The sequence below is a fragment of the Mesoplodon mirus genome, assembly GCF_964341445.2.
Source record: "Mesoplodon mirus genome assembly, chromosome: 20".
Taxonomy (NCBI): domain Eukaryota; kingdom Metazoa; phylum Chordata; class Mammalia; order Artiodactyla; family Ziphiidae; genus Mesoplodon; species Mesoplodon mirus.
In genome coordinates, this window is record NC_138996.1 from 22417753 (window position 1) to 22437020 (window position 19268).

Here is a 19268-nt window from a genome sequence, read left to right on the forward strand (position 1 = left end):
CTTTAGCACTCTAGTCTGCGATTCTAGCTGCCTCGGTTACCTGCACTTGCAGCTCCTTCTCCGTAAGTCAGGGAGTCACCTGAACTCCACCTATGTGCCTCGGCCTTGGATCTCTTTCAAGGCAGTGTGGTAGAATAGTCATAGGGCTCACCTTGTTTGCTTCCTGTCCCATAAGTATCACTGTCTTATTTCTTGATGTCCAGTGTCTTAGAAACTGTTGTTTCATATATGTGTTTGCCTTTGGTTTGTTTCAGGTAGGTGGGTAAATACAGTCCCTGTTGGCTTATCTTGGCCAGAGATGGAAGTATTACATTTGTTGTTGCTTTTTGAAAAGCATAGTGAGGTTGATAAGAGAAACTTTTTAAGGGGTCTGGTCATTTTTAAGCTGAGTGCAATACAGTGTTGTACTCATTTTAGCTTTATATTTCCCTAAAGTTATCGAAAATAAGTAGAGGTCTTTTCTAGTATGTGTATGGAAATCAAAGTAGACTTAAATTCTTTTATCCTTACAAGTTGTACTTTACCTATCTTTGCTGTCAGAATTAAAATGACACTGTTATAAGTTCAAGGTATGCTTTAAAGAGTTAGTGATTTTAGTGAATGACTGTAATTTGACCAATTGAATATTAAAGGCTTCAAGGGTATATCTTTAATATATTTCTCAAGATCTTTAGTATTGAAGTTCTGTGTAAAGTAGCTCTAGGATGATAGCCAGTATTCTCTAGACTTAGTTCGACAGTTTTCTAACCTCTCACCTATGGTAATATAACATTTCTTTTCTCAGAAGGAGTTTACAAAAGGCATTTAAAAACCTAGGTATTCCTTTCCATTTTATAGTCACATGTTCTAACTGGAATTATATAATCTATCTGTAATAATGAGATGAAGTTTCTAAAATAGATGCCTTTTTAGAAGCTGATTTTATTTGCATAATTGCTTACAGAAAGAATAATATACCATGTTTTTAAGAGTGTTTTGCTAAGAAAGTATTGACACTTCAATTAATATGCCCTATAAATTGTAACCTTAATTTTATGTATTCTGTTATGCTAATATCTTCATACATCAGTTATAGTTATATTTCCCCTATAAAATCCCAAATTTCATTGACTTGTAAAGAGATTTTGAAAGTGCAATATAGGGTGTGGGCATTGGGAGGATTTACGTTACTTTAAATGAGTGCCTATAGTTTTATGATTGGGATTGAGCATAGTTTTATTATTCATAAATCTTCTTCTCCTGTCCCTGAATGTTTCATGAAATAAATATCTTCTAATTATACTCAATTATCACTTCAAGTCATCGAAGATAGTTTTAAATTTAACCTAGTGAATTGGCCTACAGGTTGTGATGGAGACTGTGCAGTAGGTGACAGGGCTGATAGTCCAGTTAAAAGCTTGCTCAGTTAGCAGCAGTTTAAAGTAAATAATTAGTTGTGGAAGGCTAGGAGAAACTGCGTCAGTTCGGTTCAGTTCAGCAGAAGAAAGAATTGTTGCCTGAGAATATCACCAGGGGTAGTAGGAAGAGGTCCGAAATATAATGAAAAGTGACATACGGAGTTGAGGTAGCGCCTTGCTCAAGGTCAGAATTATGACAGTGGGAAGAGGAGCTAACTCAATAATAGAGATTTGCTGCAGATGTTAGTGGTGGTAATTTAAGTTTCTCTCATCCAGCCCAGGAGTTGTCTATACTGATATCAGGGGCTCAGGGGCCCTTGGAGCCTAAGAGATCTGAACCAATATCATTTGGTTTGTCTGTGTATAATCTGGATAACTTTTTTGAAGGGTAAACTCTGTACTGTTCTTGAGCCAATTAGGTGGTGGGTTCCTGACTAGTTTCAGTTCATCACTATGCTTGGTATTACTGGATAAATTCATGTTTCTTTTTTTCTTTAAATTATTCTCTTTAGCACAGTGAATTCTGAGTTAAGTAAAATTCTCTGCTAATTATTTCTTTAAATGATCAAGTCTTATAAAATTGAAATTGAGATAACACTGATAGCAGTTAGAAAAACTTCCATGAATGTGTTCTTGGAAAATGAAGACCAGAAATCTGACATTGGAATTAAGGACATGTATTGAAAGTTCATGTCTAAATCCTAACTTCTTGCTATCTATTTCATACTTTATCATTTGTCAGAAATAAGTATGACCTAGATTTTTAAAGCAACTGACATTTTAATTTGGTAATGGGGGGAAAAAACCTTTAGTTGATACTGAACATTGTTTTTCAATAATAATATATAACTTCAATAATGTTTATTGATCAACATTTATGTATGTATAGTGAGCATGAAACACTGTGGCCCATCGTTGATAGTTTCGAAGTAGTTTTCATATAAGGTTGTTGGTTTTTCTCCGTTTAAGATAATTAATTGCTGTGAGCATCTGGCTATTTCCAAACTTGAAGAGTTTCTGGTTGAAGAGGGGATTCAGAGAGTATAATATAAATTGAGATTTTATGTAATTCTTGTTATTATAATCAAAACCTCATCCCCTCCCCCCAACCCTCCAAATGTTAATTAAAAGGTCTTTCTTTTGGCTTTTCTTGCTTGTATGTGTTTTAGGTTCATGATAATATTCCTTTTTTACTGAAATTTTGATTGAGTTAGATGACCTTTCCATTTATTACAACCTAGAGATGTGATATTTTGTTATAAATTTTGCCCTATTTTATAGTTAATCAAAACTAACATATTTTGTTCCATTGCATGTTGGGCCATAAGTAAAAGTACTGAAGTAGATTTTCCATCCTCTTATTTCCATATTTTAAAATAGGTTTGCAAGGTTTTCAAAGTCATTTAATTTAAAGTAAAATACTCTTAACCAGTACACAAATACAATTCAAGATTTTACTGTTGATTTGATATTTAATCTATGCTGTAGGATTTAGGACATCTCATCATGTTAGATGAAGTAATCAGTATTTTCCATTTTTTTTTATGACTTTTTGTTTCTTTTTGTTTTGACTTTTTTTTTCTTTTTGTGGGATCTTCCTGGATCAGGGCTTGAACCCATGTCCCCTGCATTGGCAGGCTGATTCTTAACCACTATGCCACCAGGGAAGTCGGGTTTTTTGTTTTTTTTTTTGGCTGCGTTGGGTCTTCGTTGCTGCATGTGGGCTTTCTCTAGTTGCGGGGAGTGGGGGCTACTCTTTGTTGCGGTGCAGGGGCTTCTCATTGCAGTGGCTTCTCCTGTTGTGGAGCACGGGCTCTAGGCGCGTGGGCTTCAGTAGTTGCAGCATGTGGGCTCAGTAGTTGTGGCGCACGGGCTTACTTGCTCCGCGGCATGTGGGATCTTCCCGGACCAGGGCTCAAACCCGGGTCCCCTGTCCCGACTTTCCTCTTAAAGATGTATAATTTTAGTATGGTAGGACAAGATTTCACACATCTATGCAGGATATATACATCTTGCAAATGTGTTTGTTTTAAAAATTGTTTTGTTAAGCATTTGAGCTATAAAATTCTAACTTGTTGTCTAAATATATTTGCTATTAGAAAACTGTAGTTAAGCTGGGACAAAGTGAGAGAGTGGCGTGGACATGTATACACTACCAAATGTAGAATAGTTAGCTAGTGGGAAGCAGCCGCATAGCACAGGGAGATCAGCTCACTGCTTTGTGACCGCCTAGAGGGGTGGGATAGGAAGGGTGGGAGGGAGACTCAAGAGGGAGAAGATATGGGGACATATGTATGTGTATAGCTGATTCACTTTGTTATAAAGCAGAAACTAACACACCATTGTAAAGCAATGATACTCCAATAAAGATGTTAAAATAAAAAAAAATCAACTATAGTTTAAAATGAAATAAAAATTAAATTTAAAAAAAAGAGAAAACTATAGTTAGTCCATGGAAGAACATTTAACTGGCAGTGGGGGAGGGGAACACTGACATCTGCAATGAAAGTAAAAGAAAATAATATTGCTGTAGTAATAGTATTTAAGAAAAATGTTGAATGATTGAATTAGGGAAAAAATCCTTGTATTTAAGGATAAGCAAGTTTGAGTAGGATTTAGGTAGCCTTAGAGAATATAAAAAGAATGTTATTAATAATTAACTTTAAGGAGAATTAGAGGTGGATAATGATTCTTATAGTTTATTTTGTGTATAAATTTGTTTTCTTTAATTTTTATCATTTTTCTTACTCTTAAGTTTGTTAGACATATAGAAGGTATTATTTTATTTCTGTTTGTTTTATCTTAATGGATTAGTTTAAAATGAATTGGATAGGCAGTTAGGAGAGAGGGATTAAAAACATACATGAATATTTGAGGAGGTGACGCAGCAACAGTTGTGAGATATGAGGTATGGGATACTGTTTTGCTATTTGAGAACTGAAATCACATTCTTGAACCTTCTCATTGAGGGTTCAGCTACCTGCTATATATTACAGATTCTGAAATTTTTTGTGTTTGTTAGCATTGTTGAACTTGCTAATAAAGGAATTGTGTCCCTGGTAGATTAGATAAATGGAATATCAATGTGAAATTGCTTCACAACAATAGAAATGACTAATCTGAATTTCTTAATAATTATTCATATTGAGAGTTTATGTGTGTGGCACTGTGTTAAATACCTTATGTGTTTAGTGGAAATACTTTTTTCCCCCCATTTCAGCAGGAAAAACAGGTTTGCTGAAATCAAGAGAAGTAATTAAAATTACAAGTCTGTAACACTACAGAATTCTAAATTATAGGTTAACTTTGCAGGAGGTCATTAGTGGATTTGTTGCCATGGTATCCATGGGTAGCAGGCCTAAAGTGGGTTCATTAACTGAAATATTCTTATGAGGATGAGGTCTGAATCTATTTCAGAGGACTATTTTAATAAGCAGTATTTGTATTTATTCATTAATTACAGTGGCTGTCTACTTTATATTTGTAAGTGTATGAAATGTATTACCCCCAATACCCCCCCCAAAAAAAACAACACACAAATGTTTCCCCAAACTATTCTCTGACCAATGTATACTCATAGTAGGGGTGGAAGATCTAAGTGCTTAAAGTAAGAGGTTAGTAGATTGAAGGGATCTGGGGAGAGATGCTAGCCCTTGGAGCAAGAAAGCCCATAGTGGTGATACTCCCACCTAGTGGTGGAGCCTGGTAACCCAGCACTTTAGAGCGAGGCTGAGGTCCCATTCTATGGAGAATTTTTTGTTTTTTTTAAAAAAAAAGCCACAGGCCACACAACTCATCAGAACTAGAACTTGGGTTGCTTCTGTAACAATTTAGATTTAAATTCAGTACTTTCTCTTTAAATTTATTATTGTCCACTTATAAAACCTGTGGTTCTGTAGCAGTGGGGGGCATTGCTTTAATGTTAGCTTCAAGCTAAGTCTGAGGAGACTTTATGAAGGAAGTAGAGAGGTGCAGAGTGGTATTTTGAAGGTACTGGTGATGGTTCTAATGGCGTTAAGGCTCCTGGTGAAGAGATTGCCTGAATTTCTGAAGGAATGATGGCTTTTGAGACCTTGGGAATGATTTTTCTTGATTTGAAGATAAAAACATACTAGTATTTCTAGTTCCAGTCATTAAAGTATGAATTTCTTTTAGGATTCATTTATATTTTTTTCAACTGTGATACACATTATACTAACTGAAACATTTGATTTTAATACACGTGTGAACATAATGTTGGAATTCTTTCAATTTATTACATTGATGTATGCTTTGGGCCAGTTTTTCTCTCTGAAAAATTTGTTTTTCTACACGCACTGTGACTACCTGTAACCTAATAAGAATTGCATTTTGTGGCTTGCTTCATACCAGTTTTTATGAATATATTTGCTTTGTTTGCATATACTTTGTAAGAATTTATTCAATGATAGGTTATTTTTATTGTGGTTTGTTTTTTAGTTTCCAGAATTAACTGAAATGCAGTATCAGTATTTACTTTTACATAACAATTTGGATTATATGGGACTTCATTTACTAGTAATTTTATTGTTTCGTTGCCTGCTGTTTACACAGAATGACTTATTTCCTGTGGAGTCTGTGTGGACTACATGATAAAATTTGATTTCTCTGGAAGAAAAATCTCCATTAAATGAACTTTAATACAGATATGATGAAAAATATTTACTAGGTTTTATTTCCCCACAATTTGTCAAATGGATTGTAGTTTTTACAGCTTCACATTTTACACTCACTTGTTAAAAGTACTGTTGAGCTTATTAGAGGCAGTTTCTCGTGGTGGAATGAGGAGGTGATGCAGTGTCTCTGATATGCAGTGTAGAGTTTCAGTCAGTCAGCATAAGTAGCTATCTCTGTGGTCTCCTGCAAATTTCCTCATCTTTGCAACAGTACACACACAGGCAGTTCGTAGAGGAAACCTGAGTGGTTAGTAAACATATTAAAATATTAAAATGCATATAATATCATTGATCATCAGGGATATGAAAATTACAAGAATATTGAGATGCTATTTGTTACTCATCAGCCTGGAAGAAATTTTTAGAAGTCTGACAGTTGTAGGGCTGATAAAGATGTGGGAAGGGGCTTCCCTGGTGGCGCAGTGGTTGAGAGTCTGCCTGCCGTTGCAGGGGACGCGGGTTCGTGCCCTGGTCCGGGAAGATCCCACATGCCACAGAGCGGCTGGGCCTGTGAGCCATGGCCGCTGAGCCTGCGCGTCCGGAGCCTGTGCTGGGCAACAGGAGAGGCCACAACAGTGAGAGGCCCGCGTACCGCAAAAAAAAAAAGAAAGATGTGAGAAAACAGGAACTCATACATTGTCGGTGGGAGTCTAAGTTGGCATAATTAGTTTGGATAAGCCATTTGGCAATGCCTTACAATTGGTTACTAACTTTTTTATGTGCTGTGGGCGAATTTGACAGTCTGGTAAAGTCTATGCACTTCTTTGCAGAATAATTTTTAAATGAATAAAATACGTAGACATACAAAAGATAATAACCTCACTGAAATACTGTTATCAAAATATAAATGTGATGCAATAATGTTTGTTTTTTGTGAAGTCATTTTATAACAAGAATCTAATGACAGGTCTTATAACTGAGTTCAAAGTAGTGAGGAGTATAAACAATATCTAGAGCTATCAGCAACAAGCAGAATGGAAGAGGAAAATATTCCTGATTTTTATTGGTTACAAAGTCACAGATACTGTTAATTCTGTGGTGTTTGTTGTCTCCATTTATAATTGAAATGGTAAATTTTAGTTAGAGATTTGTGAAAGTGAAGACATGTTTTCCGTCCTTTCCAAGTTCATGGTTTCCCCGAATTCTAATCATGGAAGCAGTGGAGACCCAGTTTAAGAACTCTTGCAGAGAGCGTCTATAAACCATGAACGGTGCTCATTGTTTATAAGAATTTTTTAAAATCTTATAAATGGTTAGAATTCTTATAAATGCTCTCCAGCAATGGAAATAAATAGATTATACCTGTATGGGTCAACAGGCATAGGTTTTTAAAACAAAACTTCGACTTAAAAGTTTCAGTATGAAATTAGAAAAGAATATTATGCTAATTTAAAAAACATATAAAACTATATTGCATATTGCTGATGATTTTATGTACCTGTTTTTGTGTGTGTCTCTGTAGATAACAAAGATAGATTTAAAAGAAATAATACTTTTGCCTAAATGGGAGAGAGGAGAATAAGATGGGATAAAGAGTTCAGATATACCTGCAATGTTTTAAATGTTTATGTTAAAAAAAATCTCAGACTTAATAATAATCAGTTACAGATTGTGGGTACATAGGTGTGTGTTTGCTTTGTTATTCTTTGTACTTTTCAGAATTAAAACAGTTCTCAAACATTTTAAAATAATGATTATGATGAAATATTTTATTATAGTGATTATAAGTAAACATTGTAATAAAAAAAGAAGTGCTACAGAGACAGATTAGTTGAAAGGGGATTAACTTCTTTCATTTGCTTCAGGTACATATAGCTTATTCCTGTACATAATTGTACTATTGATATTTTGTGACTAATGCAAGTATTTGTTTGCTTTCTGCTTTTCTATTTAGATTGTAAAAGTAAGCCTTTAAATAGCAGTTGATGTTTATGGTAGCAGAATGGAAACTCAGTTAATGTGGTTAGGACTGTGTTACTCTGCAATAACTTAATAGCCCTGAATTTGTCCATTTCTGGCATGTTTATCACCAGAAAAGCTCAAAATTTTATCTTACTAGACCCAGGAAAATGGTTTTATTTGTTGGGCTTATATTGGTTTCTTGTATCTCTTCTCTCTAATGGTTCACTAAATTAGATCTGAAATATCTGGGATTGCTTTCTTCACTTTCTTAGTAAAGAGGTACATAAAATCCTGGTTATTGAAGAAGAACTTTTGATAAATACTCCAGGTCATTTTCACTGAAATGAACTAAGGTGTTCGTCAATAAGGATGAATGTAGTGGTAACTGCACAAGTTAGAATATAATGAAACGTCTTCATTTTCTCAAATACTAACCTGACCAAAAAGTAAGGATTAGATTGAAGTGAAGTGAACACAGCTTCCAAGAGCTTGGACTCAGTCCATAGGTAGGAAGGTTAGTAAGGAACTGCAAAGATGCACAGGGTAACCGAGGCAGTCCCTGGCTATGTTGCACATTTCTTCCTAGAGAAATCAGAATTTCTTGTCTTTTAACTATTCCTTTTTGGATTTCTCTTTCACTGTCTCTTTCCAATTGGCAATAATTGTTGTTTTATTGTTTACAAAGTAATACAGGTAAACATTTCAAATAACATAGAAACTAATAAAGTAGAATAAATACACCCCTGTAATCTTCACCTCTAGAAATAAACCATTATCAATTCACTGTATATCCTTTAAGATATTTAGCATGTATGTAAAATAAGTTAATGAGTGAATAGCACACGTTTATTTTTAAAATAGGAAATCGTTTTTTACATAGTGTTGTGATAAGTAACCCTTTTGGATTTACTTAAAGGTAAGTTGTGACTATCCCTTTAGTAAGTTTGTCTCATCTTGTTAATGACTATAATATGTTCCATTTCATACTATATTATGATCTAACCAATCTCCTTTTTATGGGCACACATATTATTTCCAAATATTTGCAATTATAAACAGTGCTGCAGTGAGTATCCTTTTGAATAAACATGTGTGCCTTGTCTGATTCGTTCTTTAAGATAAATCCCTAGAAATGGTATTGCAGTACTGAACAGTACATACATTAAAATTTTGTATATATTATTAGTGTGACCATGAAAGATTGTACCAATGTATATCCATATTGTTTACCTTAATATTTTACAGTGGTGTTTTTAATATAACATTATATTCATATGTGAAGTGGAAACAAAATGTTTTTATAGTATTTTTACCAAATGAATATTACCACTAAACATATGGGACCTTATGTACATACCACTTCCAAGTTTTAATGATCAGCTTTCATCTTGGGTTGCTGTCTCTGATCATAATAGCAAATGATTTTAAAAGAGTCATTCTCCTGCCACAAGGAGATGGGGAAAGAGTGTCTGGACCAACGACTATGTTAGCCATGAGAGAGCTATGTTAATTCTGTTTCTGCATTTCCAGTAAATTGTTCCATTACTTAAGTTATACAAGTATTTATCTGTGAGACAGGCACCAGGCTGGGCACGGGGGACACGATGAATGAGACACAGTTCTGGGCTTTAAGTTCTGGGCTTTATTTTAATAATTTAGTGGTAGAAACTGATAAGTAGCTGATAATAGGCAACTATTTAAAAAACTAGCATTGTGGTTATAAAATGACATTTGTAAAATAATACCCTGTAACAAAAGGCAAAATAGAAATGTTCACAGATGAGAGCAAAAACATTTCATAAAACAATTTAACCACCTAAAAACAACTGTCATTAATGTTGGATGAATTTCATTTTCCTCCAACATTATGAGTATTTTTAAACCTTTATAAAAGTTGAAAGAATTTTACAGTGAATACTCAAAAATACTCACCACCCAGATTTTACAATCAGCATTTTACTGTGCTTGCTTTATCATGTGTCCAATCCTATCATTTATCGTCCACCTTTTTAAAGTTGCAGAAATAAGTATCCTTCTTTCCTTCTACATGCATAGATTAACTACTATTTTAAATAGTACTGTGTTTTAATTAAAGTCTATATTGATTAACTATGTACTATAGAAGATGTAGAAACTTTGTACTCTTACATTCCTTCCCAAATACCTTTCCTGTCTCCAAATATTTGATTAATTACTTTGTTTAATTTTGGAACGTAATGCAAGTGTTATAAACCTTGAGCGACCATATAACTTATCCAGACAAGGATATTTGTGAGAGGGAAAGTAGGTACTATTCATGATTACGCAGGGACAGCGAGTACAGTTTGGGTCCTCCTAGGCAAATGAAGATGATCAGACTGTCTATAATAATAGTTGCTGGAGTTGTTTATTATTCTTAGTTTTATACTTAAGTGTATTTGTATTTAATAAATTAAACACTATAGTCAACATTTAGTCTTTTACCATAGTTTATTTCCTGAGTTCTTCATTTTGAGTCACCTCTGGTTGGATTTTATCCATAGCTTCTCCTTTCCTGAGTTCTTTACTTTGATGTATCTCTTGGTTGGATTTTATCCTCAAGTAGTGCCCCCACCTCTGTGACTTGGTCTAATTTGTACTGAATTCATTAATTTTTTACTTGCTTTGTTACCTTACATAATTTTTATACTTTTAATAAATAATATATTTCAATATGCTATTGTTCTTTTATTATCCCTATAATAACAGGGATAAACGGAACAATAGTAGAGGTATCCCTTATCCGGAAAGGGAGGCACGGTGTGAGGTTAGAATATTGTTTCTAATACTACTCAGTGTTTTCTACGTAAAGCCCCATGCAGTTAGTTTCTTTGGAGGTTTTAATGCCCCCAGTTTTGGGGTCTCTGCTAATAATACAGATTTCGGTTATTAGGTAGCTGTGATAATTTTGATAGTATACGGTTTATATGAAATAACCAAACCAGATCTTTTGTTCTATCCAAAAACTTGGCTTGCAAGTAATTTGGTAGACGAAATTCTACTTAGGTTAATGAAAAAGGTATCGGAAAGCTTTAAAGTACATTAGAAGCTTTGATTTCCTCTTGGCTTGCTTTCTGTTGGATTCTATTTAATTTTTCTTGATTTTAATAATTTTACCATCACAAATTTTACTATCAAAAATTTATATGACTCAAGAATAAACCTGCTGAAAAAATTCATCTCTTCATTTTGCAATTTATGGAATAATGTTTTTATTTTTCCATGTTATTGTAATAAAACTTTTCTTCAGCTGTAACACATAGTATGTTGCTCTTAATAGTGAAGAGTTGTATACAACCACTTCTAGAAAGTACAGATTATTTTATGATATAATGCATTATTATAATAGGGTATCTGCTATACTTGTTGATGCTGGTAGTGACCATCCTGCCTGGATCCATGCTCTCGAGGCAGTAAGGCCCCATGGCTATATACAGCCTCAAGTTGATTTTCTTCTCTGCTCATACAGCTACTCTTATTCTTTGTATCTGGTACCTGTTTTACAGTGGGATATTTATACAAGAATAAATGTCTGGGCTTCCCTGGTGGCGCAGTGGTTGAGAGTCCGCCTGCCGATGAAGGGGACACGGGTTCGTGCCCCGGTCCGGGAGGATCCCACATGCCGTGGAGCGGCTGGGCCCCGTGAGCCATGGCCGCTGGGCCTGCGCGTCCGGAGCCTGTGCTCCGCAACAGGAGAGGCCACAACAGTGAGAGGCCCGCGTACCGCAAAAAAAAAAAAAAAAAAAAAAAAAAAAAAAAAAAAAAAAAAAGAATAAATGTCTAACAGAAGGATATGAAGGAGTTCAGGAAAGAAGGTCTCAGAAACAAATGTAATAGTGGGATAAAAATGGGATGCTCGTTTAGCCCATGTCATGATTGTTCCATATTAAAATGACTTCATATTTTGATCCTTCAAGTGAAAACATCACGGTCCCCATTCTAATGATGGTGTCTCTTGACAGGAGAGTATTGTACTTCAGCAGTTTTACAGTGAAAAAGTCACAAAGACAACCCACGTGAATTTAGGAAACCTCCTCCCAAACCGAAAAAAACCAAAAAACAAAAACCAAACTGTGTTCACTTTATAGTAAAAAATAAAACAGAATAACTCCCAATTCTAAAAAAGACAGTTTTTGACTATTTACATGACTTTGATTTATTTATCTGTAGATAGTTAATAGTTATTTAGTTGTAGTTAGTATAAACTTTGCCTTCTGTCTTTCCACTTAATGTTATAATAGAATTTTTTCACTAGTTACACACCCCATATATATTATTCTAGTCCCTAATATTTCATTGTTTTAATATGCTCTTTATTTCCTGGCTTTTTTATTTTTATTGATGTTAATCACATAACTATGTTCAGCTTTTTTCCTTTGGAATTATTTTTTAGGTTATGTTAAAGTAGATGTGATTACATCACACTGATAATAATTTATTATTTTGTATCAATGTTTTTGTGTAGGGCCTTACTTTTTGGGGATGAGATGTATTTCCTAGTACACCTGAATTTATATAATTCCATACATTCATTAATCTAGTGTTAGTTACTACTACTAGTATCAAATACAAAATATTTCAAAACACCGTGTGATAGTTTCTGTGTGTTTTCTCTAATAAAGTTAAGGTATAATGGCATTTAACATTAGGAATCTTAAAATTTATTACTGCCATGGGATAGTTAAGTTTTTCACGGAACAAAACATTTTGATATTTTTCATTGTAGAATTCATATTCATGTGTTTATGTAAATGCACTACTTTTATTTTTGTGAATTAGGAAATCCTAGAATAATTAAAATTGATATTCTTGAATTTTTAAATTTGACCACAGTAATTCTTAAGTTCTTATGGTTATGTCAGTTATATATACTATAAATATGTAAGTTCAGGAAACAGTTGCTTCTTTTATAATCCTCTTTGCACTTTCGAAGCAGTGAAAAAATAGAGCAAAGAATCTAGGATAAACTGAAGTTAGAAATCCTTTTTTTTAAAGTTACATTTGAATAGAAATAATAAATTATAGATTCTTAGTTTATAGCTTAAAATTTTACAGATTCCATTCAGTAGATACACGGTGTATGTAGAGGGAGCTTCAGGGCCAATCAGGAGCTAGCCATTCTCAGGATGCTTTGAAGGATACAGAATCATGGAAATGTGGATCTTTCCTAGGGAAATTTTCTGGGGAGAGTTCAGGTTAATAAAGTCACTACTGAAAAGAGTGTCACTGGAAATAGTTTTACTGAGTCTCTAGAAAAAGTTCACTTAATTGAATATTGTAGCACCATCAATTGAAGTTCTCTCCTTTCTAAAAAAGCATGAACGTTTGAAAAAATGTTTTCACAAATAACTTTATTTCTACATTTCTCATTCAGCTCTGAATTGAATCAGATACTGTCTTGAACATGTTGGACTTAAAAACTTATGTAACACTCTCCCCCATATAAACTTGTAGCTGCGCTGGTATTGGCCTTAGGTAGCCGGCTGGGTTCCCTTTTCTGTAGTTACACAGCCAGGTTCTCTTTAGGATCTACACTGAGGAAGAATTGGTCTGGGGTTTTCCAGTATTTCTTTCTTTACTTTTAAAGAGCTTGATATTGAACACATCAAGGAACTCTCAGTATGATTTATTTAATGTATTTTTGAATCTCTCACTTTTTCACCTTTGAAGTAATGATAGTTGAGGTTTTCCTGTAGAATGTAGATTACATTTCCTGCAGAGGTATGATGATTTGCCGAGTTCTTAACTAACCCTTTGTTTGAATCTTTGCCCTCTTTATGGCATGTGTACTGTATGCATTTTTTATTTTTGATAAAAATGGTGTATTTGTCCTATGTATTGTGTAGCTCATTGTGGTCTTAAGGCTGAGTGCCCTTAAGGCTGTTGGTGATCTTTAGTGAACACTTTGTAATCTATCAATACATGGGGTGGTATAATCTCTGATATTTTGATTTCTGGAAGCATTCATTCATTGCCCCTTATATTTTATTCAAATCTGAGAAGAATGGCATGATATTAAGAAAATGAGTAAGGATTTTGGGGATCAAATAATTGTAGAAATTGAAGCTAACTTTTCTCCCAAATGCAAAAATAAGCATCTGGCTGCTTCTCTTTGCCTTGTCAGTGGGCTTTGATTGAACCTCTTGGATATTCAAGTTGTGAAAAGTACAGCTCTCTTTTCCTCTCAGAGACTTTCTATACAATACAGAGAAGGACAGAAGGGTCATGAAGTTTCTGTGTGTCACTAAGAGATACCTTCAACATGTACTTCTTATTCTCATTCCAAATTTATGTCCTGTGAATTATTGTAAGCAAGTTAGCGTGGCTATTTTTTCCTTCCATTTTTATTGAGATATAATTGACACATAGCACTCTATAAGTTTAAGGTGCACAGCATGATGATTTGACTTATGCATCATGAAATGATGACCACAGTAAGTGTAGTGAACATCCATCATCACGTATAGATACAAGATAAAAGAAAAATAAGTTTTTTTCCTTGTGATGAGAACTCTTAGGATTTACTCTCTTAATAATTTACATATAGAACATACAGCAGTGTTAATTATATTATCATGTACATTATATCCTAATACTTGTCTTTTTCTTTTTTTTATAGTTCCCTGTGCTATACAGCAGGTTTTCATTAGTTATCTATATTATACATAGTAGTGTATATGGCACCTGAACAAATACTATGTAGGTGTAAATACTACGTAGGTGACTAGAACAGACACATGAATAGCTATCCCTCTGGCAGATGTTTTTTAAGACAAGAGACCACATACGTATCTTTGTTTTGGTGCATCTGGTCATCATTAAAATTTACCTAGGGATAAAATGCTAGAAAAAAACATGGGTATAAAAGTATTAGTGAGATTTTTTTTTTCCTGTTTAAGCTTCACTTTGGAATGAACAATTTCATTACATGTTGTTTAGTGAAATGTACCATTTCTTTGTATTTTTGTTATGAATTGGTTAAAAAAACATGAATTGAGAAAAAATGGAGTAATGTCATATGTTGGGGACTGGCATATGTCGATTATGCCAGTTTGTTTATTAATAGTGAATTGCCTTACAATTCAGTTTTTATAAAAACATTAAGATAAAAATAGAGGGCTGGGCACCTACAGTTAGTGTGACTGAGTATCTTACCTTCATCAGTATGTGGGACCTGCCGGCCCATGATTTTTACAAGGTAACAAGTAAGGACAGACAGGGTTTCTTCCTTGAAGATTCTAAGTTTTAGATTTCTTTTTCCTTTTAGAAATGGTAGATGTATGGCATCTGTGTCTCTATTTCCCAGCCTTGTGCCAGCAGCAGACAAAACTCAACCGCTCACACCCTCTTTGCTGATAGTATCAGTGTGGATTTCAAAACTGTGCTTTGTACTGAATTTAAATTAGCTGCTACCAGTCAGTTAGTGTTCACAGAAATAAGATCTTGTGTGCCATCCTTTCCTGAGTTGGCACTAAGCCATTTATTTAACGGCAAAGCCACAACCATAACACATCAATATAAGCAAAGTATACTTTTTAATGCTAGAGCTTATTTGCTGTAAAGCCTTGAGAGTAGGATCTGTTGTACTTTCATTTTCCGTAAACTTAGCATGGTGCTGGTCGTGTATTTAGTAATCCACAATGCATGTTTAGAAATTTAGCACACAATGTTTGCTATGCACTAAGTACTCAGAAAACATTTGGTAACTCTTGAGTTTGAAGTACTAATAAGATTAAAAAAAAAACATTCCCTCTGTAGTTATTCTTTTAGCAACCTGATTGAGGTTGCTGATAGAAATTAACCCGAGGAGAAGGGAACAGAATTTGAGTGCCTGTACTTTTCCGGATGCTGTGCTAGGAGTTTTCCATACATTAACGCATTTAATTTTACCAATTTGTGAGATATTATTTCAATTTTATAGATGAAGATGAGATTCAGAGAAATAATTTGGTCAAGTCACACTGCATGTAAATACAGAATCATCATTTAAACTTGAGCCATTAAATTCTTTTCTATTTTTAAAATGAACATATGGTGCCTTTTCAATTTTTAAAGGTTGCACTATGTTCCATATTATGGATGTTTCCATGCTCCCTTCACTACACAAAATTCCCCTGGGCATGATTTTGTTTCAGGTTTTATTCTCCAGTGGGAAGAGAGATTCATGAGCATCACTCTCTTCAAGAGACCAAAAGGGACACACAAACAGAGAAGGTGGTGAAGTCTTAAAAGCAGTCCTGGATAAGGGTAACTGTAGCATGACGAAAAATTCCCAACAAAGAGGGGGTACAAATGGCCCTGAAAAGGGAAATACTTGGAAGGAACAGATGCACCCAACCTTCTCCTTAAAGAAAATCACATGCCTGTCACAGAGAAATGCAACATAGAATAAACCCTATTTGTGGACTGTAGCTCAACCTGTGATTCTTTCTTAGTAGATTTTAAAAGCATGAATTCACATTAATCAGATTCTGTTCCTTACTGAATATTTCTACTCCATCACCTTGTAACATTTTCCTTTGAGAATTAGCTTAGCCTTCTTTATAACAAACGCTCTTGAAAGTTTGAATCAACCATGATGCCCTAAAAACCTACCTCCTTAGACCATTTATTTCTTTTTCTCTGCAAAGGTGACTAGTTCAGGATGCGACGAGGTTTCTCTTTCCTTATGTAGTAGTGTTGTCCCTTCTTCATTATGTAGACTCTTAATTTTTTTTTTTTTTTTTTTTTTTGCTGTGCTGCATGGCTTATGGGATCTTAATTTCCTAACCAGGGATTGAACCCAGGCCCTTGGCAGTGAGAGTGCAGTCCTAACCACTGGACCACCGGGGAATTCCCTTAACATTTTTATTTTGAATGCAATGTGTTCATTTGAATATTAGGCTATTGGTTGCAAGAGTTTTTCTGTCACCTCTAAAACCTGTAAGATTCTGCAGTGTGTATAGAGGTTTAGAGTATGCACTTTGGAATAAGACTGGGAATCTCCAATTCTACCATTTAGTAGCTTTATAATCTCGGACAGGTTACTTAATGTCTTGGTGCCTCTGTTTCCTTGTCTCTAAACTTGAAATGTCCATGAGACCCCCATCATAGGATTGTTATGAGGATCGATGAATCCATTGTATAAGAAGAGCATTTCGTACAGTGCCTAGCACATAGTAAGCACACAATAAGTGCTAGCTATAGTTGTTATTACTACAGATCTTTAAGGTGCGTGACTGCTATGTTTTACAATACCTTTCCCTTTTTTTTTTTTTTTTTTTTTTTTGCAGTATGTGGGCCTCTCACTGTTGTGGCCTGTCCCGTTGCGGAGCACAGGCTCCGGACGCGCAGGCTCAACAGCCATGGCTCACGGGCCCAGCCGCTCCACGGCATGTGGGATCCTCCCGGACCGGGGCACGAACCCGTGTCTCCTGCATCGGCAGGCGGACTCTCAACCACTGCGCCACCAGGGAAGCCCCCTTTCCCTTTTTATTTTTCTGTTTCTAGACCTGATTTGTTAATATAGTTGAGTATCTTCAGAAATTGTTGCCGTTTTTATGGGTTTTTTTCACATGGAAAGACACGTATTTGGTTTACTAAGAGTATTTTCTCCACATACAGAAATTATTGACTTACCACCTTTTTTTTTTTTTTTTTTTTTTTTCTTTTTGCGGTATGCGGGCCTCTCACTGTTGTGGCCTCTCCCGTTGCGGAGCACAGGCTCCGGATGCGCAGGCCCAGCGGCCATGGCTCACGGGCCCAGCCGCTCCGCGGCATATGGGATCCTCCCAGACCGGGGCATGAACCCGTATCCCCTGCATCGGCAGGCGGACTCTCAACCACTGCGCCACCAGGGAGGCCCTTACCACCTTTTTAAAATTAGAATATTTCTTTAAAAAAAAACAACAACAACAAAAACCCAAACTAATAAACCTCTGTACCACTTACCATGGTAAGGTGTTTTATCTCAAACAATAGGTCAGCAGTACCTTTTCCTCTAATAATGGGGGATTTGAGGCTTGTCAGATGAGTAAAAGTGAGAGCTCACTAGAGATGTCAGCTGCTGGTTTAAGGTAACTGGTGTACTTTTTAAAGTCCGTTGCAAGTAAACCCACTTCAGGGTAGGGCAGTGGCGAGAGCTACCGTTCTTAGACTTCAGCTTCATCCTCTGTGGATTAAGCTTATTACCTCTGTGCTGCTGTGGTGCTGTGTGAGTTTAATAAGATGGCATATGTGATGTCCGTAGCATGGCGCTTAGCATGTCTAAAGCACTTGGTATTCTGAGACTGTAACTACAGAAAGATAGACTTTTATTTGAAAATATCTCATTACTTTTTGTCATCTAATATTTAATCGGAATATAGTGTTCTTCACAAGTTCTCCGGCAATAGCCAGAATTAGAACTGTGGTTCTCATGTGTTTTGATGTATATTCAGAATATGTAGGAAATTTGACAGGAAAAGAATTGTAGACTACATATAGGATTATAGTGGTAAAATCACCCTTTGTTATCTAACAATAGTGAAGACAATACTTCTACCAATACTGCCTTGTATTTTATAGTACTTCATAATTTACAAAGGTTTTCATCTCTCATCTCTCAGTAAATCATCTAGGTATGTATTGGAAGGTCAGAGGTTAATAGATGAGTCCCTAGGTTCTGAGAGGTGAAGTGTCTTGTCCAAGCTTTCGTGTGTAGTGACCAGGACGCAGCCCTTTTTCTTTTCGTGCAGGACTCTTAGACTGTGCCTGGTGTGCTCAGGTGTCATACGTCTCATCAATTAAGATTTCGTCTGTGCCTAGGTCCTTAGACCTTCTTAAATGGCACAGTCGAAGCCCTTCTCTTCCGACCACTCATTCTTTCTTGATTTTCCAAGGCTAACAAATTTCTTATAGGAATACAACCCTGTAGAGTTTTTTTACTTCTCAGACTTTTTCAGGTAAAATGGACAATCTAAAGATTAAGAGCGTTCTGTACGGAGGCTAGAGTGTTACTTTCACTGTCACCCCGCCCTGGAAGAGAGTCTTCTTAGCCCCCAGCTCCACGGTACCGTCTCGCCTCACTACGCCTCCCCCCATCCCAGTGTCTGCTGCAGTAAGCCACTATCGTGACTTTTAGCACAGTAGATTTTTTCCTGTTTTTGATCTTACTGTAAGTAGAATCACGCAGGGCTCTTTTGTGCATACGTGTCTTTCGCTCAGTTTTGTCTTCGTGAGATCCCTCCAAGCTGTTTGCATGTTGATGCTTGGAGGGGAATTGAGAGTCGGGTTGTGG

At 35.5% G+C, this 19268-nt stretch overlaps 1 protein-coding gene across 7 annotated transcripts in view; it reads left to right on the forward strand.

Annotated features, from left to right (window-relative positions):
- Positions 1-19268, forward strand: part of TUSC3 (tumor suppressor candidate 3) — a 183237-nt gene that overhangs the window by 42526 nt on the left and 121443 nt on the right. The gene's annotated exons all lie outside the window — the stretch shown is intronic.